Below are 13557 nucleotides of genomic sequence, written 5' to 3'. Positions count from 1 at the left end.
ACAGCTGTGAAACAGAGAGGGCTTTGAGTTCTTCATTGAAATGGCTTCTCATGGAACAGACTACTTCTTTATTTGTCCCACTCTTTTAAACTGCCTTTAATGCCTGTGGTGAATAGTGCATTTAGGAATCTGAAATAAATGGGTTACAGTAGTTGAGTTCCTAAATCCCTGATGCTGCACAACTGAAGTCAGTGGGGACTTAGTTACTCACATCAATGAGTGCAAGATCAAACCCTAAAGGAGGCTATTGCTGCTGAAACAATTCCATATGTCATTTCTTTCAAAAGTACATATATATATATATATATAATAGCAGAGACTTAGCTGTGTTCATGGCTGCTCTATTGTTTAATAAATCTCTGATGGGTTTGCACCAATAGCCCTCAGATTAATTCTTTTCAGTTCTTTGTTTATGATTCCAAAGCTTCAAAACAGAAATAAGCATTCAGGACAATAATTAACAAGTCATTAAGTTACTGTTTCATTTTGATATTTGTTTAAGATATGAAAGGTTTTATGCTTTTCATAAATTGGTTTCCCAGGAAATGAGTCCTTCAGTGCTATTCTGGCAAAATTCAGCTGGCAAGGGTATCTTGAATTGGCACTGTATCCTTCTGTTCAGAGATTTATCTATATTTATATCCAGAAAGGCAATGGTAATCAGCCTTGTCATAAATTACTTGAAAAAAACCTTAATTGCTAAATCCTGTCCACTGCTTAGGTCTCTCATAAACTTAATTGTGTGGAGTTCCTAAGGGCAATTTCCTCCTTTGTCTTCAGGTAAAGTTTTGTTTCAGTCTGGCTGCAAGCAAATAGAGAAGTGGTGAGGGTTTAGTTTGTTTTATTTATTTTTTTTAAAAAATTTCAAATTTATGTAGCTTATAATCTCCCAAATTTAAATGTATGTAATAAGGACTAATTTTCATGTAACAGTCAAATTGATTAATCATTTGATTAGCTGTACAACTTGATTAAGAAAAGATGACTTTTTTTTTATTAGGAATGTGAATTATAAAAAGCTCTTTCCGAAGAAGTGAAATGCATTTTCCTAAAAATAGGCAGCCTGAACAGCTGATATGTTGTTGTTTTGCTGGCTTTCCCCTCTTACAAGAATGGAATAATTGTTTGGGCAATGTTCTGGAAGATAGCCTTTTCCTATTAGCAGGGAAATCTATGACAGTTTCTTCATTATTCAGACATTCAGCATCTTGTTCTGGATGGCATGGATGCTTTCCTTGCTTCTCACAGGCTGGCAGCCTTTCAATTTCTGATTTTATTGTTTTGAATTTTCCCTGTAACGAATCCCAAAATGTGTGATATAGAAACATGTGGTTTCCTTGATCCAGCTAAACACAGAGCAATCCAAATGGTGGGGAGAGAAGTCAGGAAGTCACTAAGAAGGCATAAGTAACTGCCTAAACAATCAGAAATTGGGTTAAGGAAGTTTTAGAGGACATACTACTTTACCAACTGTAAAGTCTTACCCTTTAAAAAGCCAGTACAAAGATTTCCTGATTTTCTGTGGGGTAAGGATTTCACCTGGGAGTTGTAATCCCAAGGAACTGTTCTCCTACCAGACTGGAGTGTGGTGAGAAATAATCGGAAATTCCTTCTTACAGACAATTTCAGTATTATTCCTTATGTTCTTGGGATTCCTTGGTGACATCATTCTGTCATACATTAACATGTAAATATAGAGTATGTGTGCATACATTTATGTGTACACTTAGGTGTTTATGAGGTAATATTTATACTAATCATTGTGTCTCTGTCTGAATTTCTCACTGGCTGCTCATGGTTTGGTTGTATCTGAGACACACACACCAGACACTCCAGTGTGTCCTTGGGTGAAAGTGGAAGTAGGTTTGGAGCAGGTGCTGTGTGTTCCCTGTCTCTTTATGCCAGAGGAGTCACAGTACTGAGCTGTTGTGGAGGTACCCAGGTGTGTGCCAGAGATACATACAGAAAGTAAGGCAATTTTAACAGCTAATGCTGTGCTGTGATTATCCCATTCCCAGCATGTTCCACTCCATTCCCCAGATGCCCATCCTGGGTGGTTCAGACTAATGGACACTGAGGATCCCATGCTGGTGGCAATGAACATATATTTATTCATTCCTTGGTAGAAGGCTGCTCAGTCTTGGAATAGACAAACCCAGATGACAATTACCTAAATTAGCTTTGCAGTGAAAAATAGACCCCAACAAGAAGCCAAACTCTCCTCGTGTGTGATTAGGTAATTCAGTCTGTTCCATTCCTGTAAATTAAAAGGAGCTTTGGGTGGGCTATCTATTGTTTAAAAATCCTTTTTTCTCTTTGTCTTGTTGCAGTTTCTGAAGATAAATGTTTTGTTGGAAGGGTTTTGTTCAGTATTACTGAGCAGTTTCCAAACACAAAGAAAAGCTGCTGTGGTCCCACAAGTTTGTGTGCACAATAAATATCTATCAAAATGCAGATCACTAAAATATTAAGTATATTCTGTGTCCAAACATAACTAAAATAACCAATACAGTTCAAAAGTGAATTATTATTTTGCTAGCATCTTGTACTTTTTAAAGTGTAATCTGCATTTTACTGTCTTTCTCAATGTATCCATCAGCCAGAGTCATTACTTTGTCATTCACCTGCAAAATAAAATTGAGGAAGACTGACAGCTTTTCTCATCCAGTCAGTGGCAATTAACTTAAATCTTTTACTGATGACATCTTGGTCAAAAACACTATTATAATACAGTCTTAGTTTGTACAAATCAAGAAAATTGTGGGTGAAGACTGACTTATTAATGACAAAATTAGGCAATTTATATATCCAGTGAAAAAGACTGAACTGTGCTGGTGTTACAGGTAGTGTGTGACAGATATCACAGCAGCATTGATAAATCCTGGTCAGGATGTCACCACGGTGAAACATGGTTTGATTACAATATAGTGTGGCTGATAAGGCTGTAATTGGTGCCACCTGAATACTGATGGCATGTCAGAATAAATCTGGCAAGGAGTAGGTTCCTCCAAAAGCGTGTCTGCCTAACTCCTCGTGCCAAGCCTCACTAATCATCTTTACTGGTTCCCCGGTGTATCATTTTCTTGGACATTGTGATTCCCTCCGTTTAAGTAGCACATCTGAGGGTTGCTTTAGTGGAGGCTGTGCTGGCATTTTCATTACAGAGCCCATTCCTCAGAGACTTGTAACTCCTGTGTGAGAAGGAATGTGCCATAGACAGATGTCTGGCCATTGATGTCTCCAGTGTGTCTGTTCTCAGCCCAAGCAAATGAACAGTTACAGCCTTTGGCCACTTGGGTACCAGTGAATTTGCTCCTGCCTTTAAAGGATTGGCCTCTGTGTGTTTGATGGGTGGCTTCTCTGATTTTTTTGAAAAAAATTAGAATCAACCCTATATTTCAGACAAGATGCCTCTCCCTCAGGTACATATCTGGTTATATTTTCTGGCTGTGGGGAGAAATTAGATTAAGTGAATCAAACCCTCCTGCCAGTTACAGGAAAGTGGTATTTTCACACTGGAGCCATCCATGTCCTCACAGGTTCTTCTCTTCCTACATGGGCAAGTGTGTAGTTGATGGAAATAAATAGTTAAATGTAATCTTACTATTATTATAATTAATTATCTTTGCTTAGTGAGCAACTACTGACACCAATGGCAGCAGTGTGCAAAACTGACTTAGGCAACTCTGTGTTGGGTGATTGGAGGTTGATGGTTTTTTTGCTTGAAATTCCAAAACATTGGGTCAGTAATCTCAGTGACTATTGAAAGATCCAGGTTTGCTTTATCAGACTCTGCTTGTACTGCCCCTGCTTTGCTTCTCTTCTGTTAGTCAGTCTGCAAACCTGAGCAGATCTGTGGTCTCTGTGTTCTTGATGAGCCATCTGGAAACCGTGAAACTTGGAGAAATCTGTTGGAAGAATTCATGGATCATTCTGCTGAGCTTTATGCCACTGTGCCACTGATTAATAGTCCTTTGAATCAGGTTGTTACTGTGTAACCCTGGATTATTTATATCTAAAATAACAAACTGATGTTTTATGAGGCTCAGGTGATTCTCAGGAAGTGGCATCACCTAACTCACAGTGGCTGATGCACCAGAAATGTAGATCTTATTGATGCACCATATAGGCTGAAGGGATACAGATATTCTCAAATGTTACCAAAATAAAGACTTAAATATGTCTTCATATTTTCTCTCATCCACTCTTCCAGATAGAAATTTTAAATTTTTTCCCCTCTATGTTCAGCTGAATGAATTGAAGTCAGGTTTCCTATTTAGAGAGTGTCAAGCAATCCTGTTCACAGTCAGACTCTTCTAAGCCAACACACAACATATTTTTTTTTCCTGCCTGGATTATTTTTTTCCCCCTCCATAAGTTAAACAAAATGTTAAGTGCTTTGAGAGGATGATTAAACAGCCCATTTTGGTAAATGATTCTGACCTTGTCATTTACTTTAAAATCAAGCTGTACATCCAGACCATATTCTTGTTCCATCTCACTGAAGATGTTCTCAATTTGCAGGCTGTGCATATGTTTGTTTTAAGATTTTCCAGCAAATTGAAAGCTGTATGTAAATAGCTGCCTGTGGAGGGAAAAGATTAAAAAAAAGAAAAAGGGGCAACGAACACTTTTGGGAAGGTGGATCATGGCCATAGATGCAGAGAGGAACAGCAGTGGCTTTCTCTCATCTTCCTGGTACCTTGGAAATAGTAGGTTAAAAGGTTCTGTAGTAAAACTACACTGATATATATATGTGTGTATGTGTGTATATATATATATATATATATATATACATAGACACACATACCCCTTATATTGATGTGCATATACACATGTGCATGCAGTAATTTCCAGCCTCAGTGCTGAATTTGGAGCAAGACTCATCTTCCTGAAAGTTGATTTCTCCATCCTGAATGCAACTATCAAAGACAAAACAAACAAACAACAACTCCAGAAGTCCCCATAAAGTGCCACCATCAAATATTAAGCCTCCACTGAAAGAGCAGTTGTGTCTGTGTGTATATCTTTCCCACTTTTTTTTAAATTTAATTTTATTATTTTTATTCCTGAATCAGAATTGCCTCTGCAGAGATAAGGAAGAGGAAATGTGTTCACAATATATTTTCTGCAAACTGTCCATACTCTGAATGTTGAGCTATTTTTCTTTATGAAGAGCAATATAACTTTAAATTTACTAATTGTATTTTGGCTTGGAATAGAATGACACACTTCTAAAATACACCATTTCCATAACTGCACAAACAAGTTGTTTTTATAGTCCATTTCCAATGTGATTTACCATCCAATGCATCCTCTGTCAACGTGGCAGTGACAGCATTTATTGGAGAATATCCTGAATTTCTTAGGGTTACTTCTTTTTGTTGTTGGTATTTTGTTTTCATTTTTATTTTCTTCTTGAACTTACCATAAAATACTAGATCACTTTATGATGAAGGCTTTGCTTGTTTCTGTGAGTCTTAGTCTTTCCTGTTATTGTGGTGTTGACCTCAGCACATTTTATTTATTTTGTTCAGACTTGGAGAAGTATTATCTGTGCTATTCAATAGTTGTCAAATACAATAGGATCTGATTGATGAAGGAAGAGCTCCCTGTGAGATCCTAGTCCTAAAGACTGTCTTGGGTGATTTAAAGGGCACTTAAAACTAGGAACAAGTCTTAAATACTTGTTCTGGTGCCTTATGCAATTGATAAGAACAAGCAGTGGTGCTTGGAAAAGATGTAACATTATTAAGCTTTGTCATTTATGCCTTTTTGTTTTTTCAGTCCACATCTGCCCTCATCTCTGCATCCCAAAATTTGGATTTCACGATAAAACAGATTGTTGGCCTAGCCCTTCTTTTTTTTCTTCTTCTTTTTTTTTTTTTCTGTAATTGCTTCTACTGCTGGATGAAAAGAGTTGGTTCTGTCTGCAAATCAACTGGAGCTGGAATGGAAATAGTTCCCTTTCTCTGCAGCCACTGTAATATTCACATAAAAAAAATAAATATACATAAGACCTAATAAAATACTTTGAACAATGCTTTAATGCATTGGATACCTAAAACACCTGAAATCTTGTGGTGGGTTCTGGGTAGACAAGACTATGAGGAAGACTTTAAAATAATGCCTGAAGTAGTATTGTATCTTCATAAAGACTTCTTTTTCTGAAATATATCTGTTTAAAATGTGCTTTTTGAGATAGTTTTTATCGTTGTTGTTGCTATTAACACAGACTTTATTAGGCTGGAAGTCTCTTTCACCTTAAAATCTACCCGTCTGTGGATTAATGTTGTGTGTGCAGCAAATGTAAAGATAATGACCTGTTTGTGTATGCACACAGACTGAGCAGGAGTCTGGGTGAATTACCATGTGCCAGGACCTGCAAACAGCCAGAGGGTTATTTGACAAATATTTTTAACTTGTACCTGTTTTCAGTTAATCAGTGCAGAGCTGGGAGGGTTTGAGAGGCTCTGCTGAGGAGTTGTTCTCCCCAGGACGTTGTACAAACGCTGTCCTTATCTCTCTGTGTTGGGAGGAACGTCAGTGTTGAGTAAAACTTACACTTCTTAAGAAGCTTTTTTCGTTAAGGAGCTTAAAGGAGATGTTTTCTGACTCTCCAGTGGTGTACAAGAATGCTGGAATTGCTACCACTTGCAAGTGAAAATGACAAATATCTTGGAAGTCAGTTTTCATTTGGGTGCTGCAGTGCTTGTCCTCTGCCCTGTCTGCCTTTTTATTCATTTGTTAAACTGACTGGAATATTAAAAAGATGAGAAGTCCTCATTTGAATGAAGAAGTGTCCATTTTAATTCACCTCTTATTTTTTGGAAAGCATTAGTTGCAATTAAGGATGCTCCAAACAACTATAAATTTAATCATCTGGCTGGACTTTTAGAGGCAATTACCACTAGTGTTCATTACTTTTCAAGCTTCCTTTATCAGTTTCTGAAAATATAATTTATATATTTTTGTGAGGGGGTCAGATTTCTTAAATGAGTAAACTCATTGCATAAGCCTTTGGAATAAAGAAAAGTTAATATTTTAAACTCCTGCTGCTTTTCATGTTGCTTGCTGACCATTCAGCTAAAATGAGCAAGAATTTCTTCCTGAGCACAGGAATCTAAAGTGTCTTTCTGTATCCAGTTTTTGGTAACATTTTGTTCTACAGCTAAATTATAATTGAAGTCCCTATTATAATTAGTATCATTGGATTTTAAGAATGTTGAGCCATTAGAAATGCTCCAACAGCTCAGAAGATTATGTGGTCTATAAGCCAGCTGGCAAAAACTAAAAATGGAATATCTGTTGTGGTGGTCTTGGAAACAGCTGAGTCCCTCTCTTATATTTGGGTGCTTTCTTAGGATTTTGAGTCCTTCTCAATGAAGTGCACAAACAATTTTAATTGAAATATTTTTAGATTTGGAAATATTTTTATCTTCCATCTTGATATTTTGAATATTTGAGATGTGGAAAACTTTCAACAAGTTGGCTGCATTCCCCTTGTTTGTTTGGTTTTTTTTTCTGAAGATACCTTTGCATGTACTACCCTGAGTTGCCTGGTGTGCTGTTATATATTCATTTTTTCTCTGTTGGACAAACCTGGCAGAGCCAGCATGAATGAGACCCACTTGAATTTGTGAATGAAAGGATATTTCCTATCAAAAAAATGAAGCCAAGTTGGGGAGCCACATTCAGCTCCGTGTAGGCACTTGGCAAGTTGATTTTGCTCAGTGGTTCACATTGTTCAGGTTTTGTTCTTGGCCCCAGTTTCTTATTCACAGAATCAATTCCTCTGCAGTAAGAAATGTTGCTGGTTGTGAGTGTTCCCTATTGTGTGAAGAGGTAAATTCTCAGCTCAAACCACTGCAAGAATAAAACCTTTGCTTATTTATTTGAGTCTGTGGGAGGGCTGGCGTTGTTGCTACTGTATATTTATTTTATCCACTTGAATTCCTCCCTAACTCGCACTTGTGAGTCTGATCATTTGTCAGTTGTAACCGAGGCAGGTCATGAGCTGCTTTTTGTCTTACAGTCATGCACAATCAATAATAGAGCGAGCGACTCCTGACAAATGCTAAATGAATTTTGGCGTCTTTCTGTTGGCAAATTGCTTGTGAACAGATGGCAAAACTTTAAGATTTAGTCAAACATCAAAGTTTTTCCTATTCTGCCACCTGAAACAATCAGATCCGAAGCCAGTTGAATAAATGCAAATTTACTGCCAATGTGTGGTGGAATAATTTATGTTCTTCAGTTTTCTAGATGACTTGAATGCATAAATACCAGCTTTTCAACAAAGGAAGAGTTTTTATGGGAGTTGGAGTTCTGTAGCAGTGTGGCTGTGTGTTGGTTAGTTCAATCTGTGGTTTTGTGAACTTTGATTCCTAGTTATAGTCTGATCTAACTCCCACTGAATTAAGAAGTCATTATCTTTAATGGAAAATGCATTTATTCGTGTTCTCTAGTGTGTCTCCTGTTCCTGTGATGACACACAGTGGGTCTCTGAGCTGCACTTCACAGGTTGAGTGTGATGGACAGCAGGAGAAGGGTAAAGCTCCCTGTGCCCTGGAAGTCCTGTCATGAGCTGAGATGTATTTTTTTTTTTTGAGTGGCAGAACTTATATTGAAATGAAACATACATCAGTTAAACACTTTATGAATAGTTTAAAATACCTTTCTGTAAAGTTAAATAAATATTTTACCCTAGTTCTTCTGTAAATAATTGCATATTAACTCTATTCTTTATCAGTGTATTTCTAGGGCACCATTTCGGATGTTCATTTCTTCATACACAGCTCAAATGTGGATACAAAGGGTGCAGATAGAGATCCTCTGCTATGTTGTATTTTGATGAGAATTTTGAATGAGAAGAGAAACAGTTCAGGTTGAGAAGCAAACAAAACATTGGCAGAGTGGTGTGTTGCATGACAGCATTACAAGGTGTTATGGATAAATTGGCAGCAGGACCTGAGTTCTGCTTGAGCTCTTTCAGTCACAGCTTTGCCCAAGACAATATTCAGAAAAATTTTAATTGCTAAGTATCTTTGTGGTGTTTTTTTTTTGGTGTGGGGGATTTTGGTTTGTTTGCTTATTTTTTTTTTTAATCAGTGAAGAGAGTAGTGAACTTCCAAGAAAGGTATTAGTGCATAGTCAGGAGAGTAACAAAATTTAAAACCAGACAGCTTTTTGTACGCTGTGCACATTGTTTGCATTTACATGAAATTTGATCCAAGATCGTTGTTTCCATTGCTGATTTATCAGTGAGTGTGAAGTAATTGCAAACCACATGTAGTCATTGAGGCAAAAGTAACACTTATGACAGATGGATTTAGATGAGACCAGACTTAGAACTAGAGGCTGTTTTGGTAAACTGAGACACTGTTTCAGTACTGATGGGAAAACCAACTTGGAGATGTCAAGGGAGAATTGCACAAAGCAACTAATGATGTGCATTTCCATTCTCTCTTGTTCTTCTGTGGGCTTTGAAGAATCTCAGTCTTTTAAAATTCTGAGATACATCTCTGACTGTGCATGATAAATTTGTGATTATCTGATCCAATTTATATGGTAAGAGGGTAATTTCTTTATCCTCTGCATTACAATTTGTGTCCGTGATTTGGGAATTCCCCGTGGAGGACGGGTTCTTTTATAGGGTGCTTAAATCTGATGCTAATCTGACATAAAATCTAACTAGGAAGCTTACAAAATAATGCTTGAACATCAGCAATAAGCACAGGGATTATTTGAAAGCAAAATATAAGCAAATTGTTTTGTGCAACACCATAATGTAGTGGACATATGACAATGAACTTGTGATAAATTGTTATTTATCAAGCCTTGATGATTGTGTTTTGGGTGATCTGTGCTGTGCACAGGAAGGTTCTGAGGGAGTGGTTAGTTGACTGCTCTGCAACACTCAGAAACAGACCCAGGATCTGTTTTTACAAGGAAGATGATGAAATAAGGACATGGAAACACAACCTGACCATGTGGATCATCCAAGGGAGGGAATCTGAGTTTGGAGAGAGAAAGAGGCAATAAGGAGGAGTAAGACAAGGGTGAACGTGGGGCCCTTGTTGACAAGACAAAGTGTTTGGGGGAAGGTTGTGGATGTGGTCTTGCAGAATTGAAACTGGGTGTTTTGGGGAGCTTGAGATGGGTTCTCTTTTTCTTTTTATGGAATTAACTATTTTTAGGACAATCCAGAGCTCAGAGCTCGAGTCTTGCTTAGAATGTGACTCTCTCACAGGTCGTGGGTTCAGCCATAGGACAGTGTCTCCCAGACTGGTACTAAGAACCCCTGCTGACCACACCAATACTGTTTCTCTGTCTAACAGCACTTATTTTTCTTATCAGTGCATATGAATTTCAGCTACCAGCTCTAACTTACCCTTTCCCCTGTCTGTCTTCAACTGTACTTGTAGATTGTAGATCACTCGTAGATTGTACAAGGTTTATCTACTGGTTCTATACAGTAGGATAAGGGATCTTGAGGTAATAAAGTGATAAGACTGTTCTATCTTTCTGTGAATTCTAGAGGTGATAAGTGTGGTCATAACAAGGTATGACCTGGTATGTCTTGTGTGCAGGGAGTTTGATGAACTTTTGATTATGTATGTTTTAAAAATAATTACATAAAATAAATGAAACCACAGCAAAAATGAATAAAATAACTCTACTCATCTCTCAACACAAATCCAGAGTCTGCACTGAAAACTGAAATAATTTCCTAGAACTCCCCATCTGGCTCTTAAAAGGTACAAGGGCTTTCAAAGCAGACACCAATCTTAGTGCTGTGATTCTAAATTATGGAGGAATAAAGAGCGATTCTGGCATTTAATGTTTTAGATAAGATCATGCTTTCAAGTTCTTAGAAGTTCTTCTGAAAGAGTGGTGGGGTAGGAAGGCAACTGGAGTCTAATAATGTTATAGATCTCTCTGCTCCTATAACCATAACATTTTTCCTTGCCTGCTGTAGCTGTTTGACTCTTCAGTTGTGAGCATCCAGTTATATGCTTAGTTATGTCTCTTAAAATATCATCAATTTGCTGGCAGAGTAAGCTTTTTAGTTTGTAACCTAAATATGTTCAGCACATAGTTCTCTGTTGTCTTCTATTTCTTGGTCTGTGCCAAAGGTGAATGAAATAATGGAAGGGGCTTGAATACAAAGCTATTTACCTTGCAAAACTAAATTTTGTTACCACAGGGAAAGACTCTTAAATGCCCATCAGGGGCCGAACCTTTCCTGGAAAAGATGGTCTGTCTGGGGCACTGGCAAAATGGGAAATCCTTTAGGAGTTTTGGCATTTTCCAAGAAGTCTCTTAATTTTTTTTTTAATTTATTTTTGCCTTACACACCCTCCACCCTCACCAGTTTTCCAGTGGTCTTTGGGGTTAGGGAAGACTCATGTAGTATTTAAAATATGCCATCACTTCTGTTTGTTTCAGCACTGTTACCAAGGTGCCAAGAAGCACTAAAATGCCCCTGAAATGGCACTTGAAGCACCTTTAGTATTTATTGAAGGAAATGTAATGACACTTTGATGGACACAGATTAGATTTTCCTAACATTTAATCTAAGAGTTTGTATCATTGGGGATTCCCTGCAGGTCTTAAACAACTCATATTTTATTTAGGTCACATTGCTCAGCCTTCCTTGTTTTGTCTGTTTATGTCAATGTAGACTCTGCTGTTATTTGTCTGAATACCTGAGGAAGAACTAAGTGCTTAGTGGGAGTCCAAAACAAGTACTCTGCTCCATTTAATCCCATCACAATTGGACAAACAAGTGTATGTGCTGTTCCTGTCAAGTTAGTAAAGCTGTAATTTCACTAATGCTGTGAGTGCTGAAGGTGGCACTTCTGGGCTTGTCTTGCCTCATCCTTTGTGTGAGCAGAGGCATTTCCTTAGGGAACCAGGTTAAAACTAAATATGTATTTTTGATGGACATATTTCAGCTTGGTTTCCTGATCTACTCGTGTGTCTCTCAAATGCTTCTTCAGATATGAAGCTGAACAGTCTGGGGAGGGGGTAACTGGAAAAAGGCTGTGGTTGAAGTTAAAGGCTGCTTCCAAATTCAGAGTTGGCTTATGCAGTTTCAGGTGTTTCCAAAATCATTCCCTGGAAACCTAAGGAGCTGAAATGGTCCAGGTCTGTGCTGTAGCTACAGTGATGCTTCCATACAGGAGTAGAATGAAAAACGTTTAAGTGAGAAAAGGGGAGAAGAAAAGTCAAAGGTGCTTTATGCACAGGGCTATGAAGAGCTCTAAATTGATACCTTGGGGACTGACACAGGATAGAAGTTCCTCCTTCCTCAAAGCTTTTTTGCTGTGGCAAGAAAACTTAAGTTTCTTGTACTACCAAATCAATGCTTGCATATATTGACTTGAAATCCAGTCTGTGTATCCTTTGTAAAACAACACTGAAAATTCTTACTGCATGCAGTAGAAAACCAGACTTTGAGTTATACCTAAACATTTAAATTTCCCTTTGCATCAATATATTTTTACTTCCCTTGTTGTAGAATCTACTTTATAAATTAATTGCCTTATTAAAGTATGCAGATTTATATAAGTTTATTGTCGTGTTGTACCTGGTTTTGCTCATAAACAACAGTAAGCTCACTGATTTAGGAATGCTGTGGATAACTTATCAAGTAGGAATGCAGATGTGTTTTTGTGGGACCTGTTGGGATGGTAGCAGGGCAATAGTTCATCTGAATACATTGCTACAGTGCTATCGAATTCGTGCCTTGTTTGTGGGTTTTTCTTGCAGTTCATGTCTCTCTTTTTTCTTTTTCTGTCTGTGCTACATGAAACCTCCAGCTGTTTAGGGTGAGCTAGAAATGTATAAGGATATGTTCCTTAAATGATGATTGCAGATGATAGTTTGGCAACCAATTGTTTTGAAGCCAGGTGGCTACCAAAAATCCTAGCAAACTATAACACTTGCTGGTTGGCAAGGTTGATTTTTCTAGAAGATCATCAAACTGCCTGTTTAAAAACAGAAATTGTGCAGATGTATGTTTGTTCAGTTTGAGAGTGGTCACGTGTTTCCATATGGACAGTCCAACGTGTCACTGTTGTGGCAGATGGAGGTGCAGCACATCACCCACCACCCACCTCGATGTGGTGAGTTTTGCAGGCTGCTATGGTGCCCTCCTTGGTGTTCCCTCTTCATCTGAGGTACCCCGTGGGCTCCAGAACCTCCCACACAGCACAAAGGCTGGGTTTGTACTGCTGATGGCAACTTTGTGTGGATCTCAGGACACTTGAGTTTCGTTCTTCTGTTCTCTTGGGATTCTGAGTCAATCACACTTGTGAGGTTCACTCCCTTCTTGTCTCTTAAGGTGGAGATTTCCCCTCTGCAGCAGTTAAGGTAATACTGCACAGTGTGGTTCACAGGGGATGTCATACTGCTACTTCTTCTGAACACCAGCTACATGTATTTTCCCCTTAGGTTGCCTCATGTTTGGTCTTCTGGCCAGTACAGGTTCTATAAATCCAGTGCTGTGTAAAGTGAAACTTAAATTTCTGAGAACACTTGCTCAGTGGC

The sequence above is a fragment of the Corapipo altera genome, unplaced genomic scaffold (genome assembly GCF_003945725.1).
Source record: "Corapipo altera isolate COAL_440 unplaced genomic scaffold, ASM394572v1 343, whole genome shotgun sequence".
Classification (NCBI taxonomy): domain Eukaryota; kingdom Metazoa; phylum Chordata; class Aves; order Passeriformes; family Pipridae; genus Corapipo; species Corapipo altera.
This window is presented reverse-complemented; position numbering follows the sequence as displayed.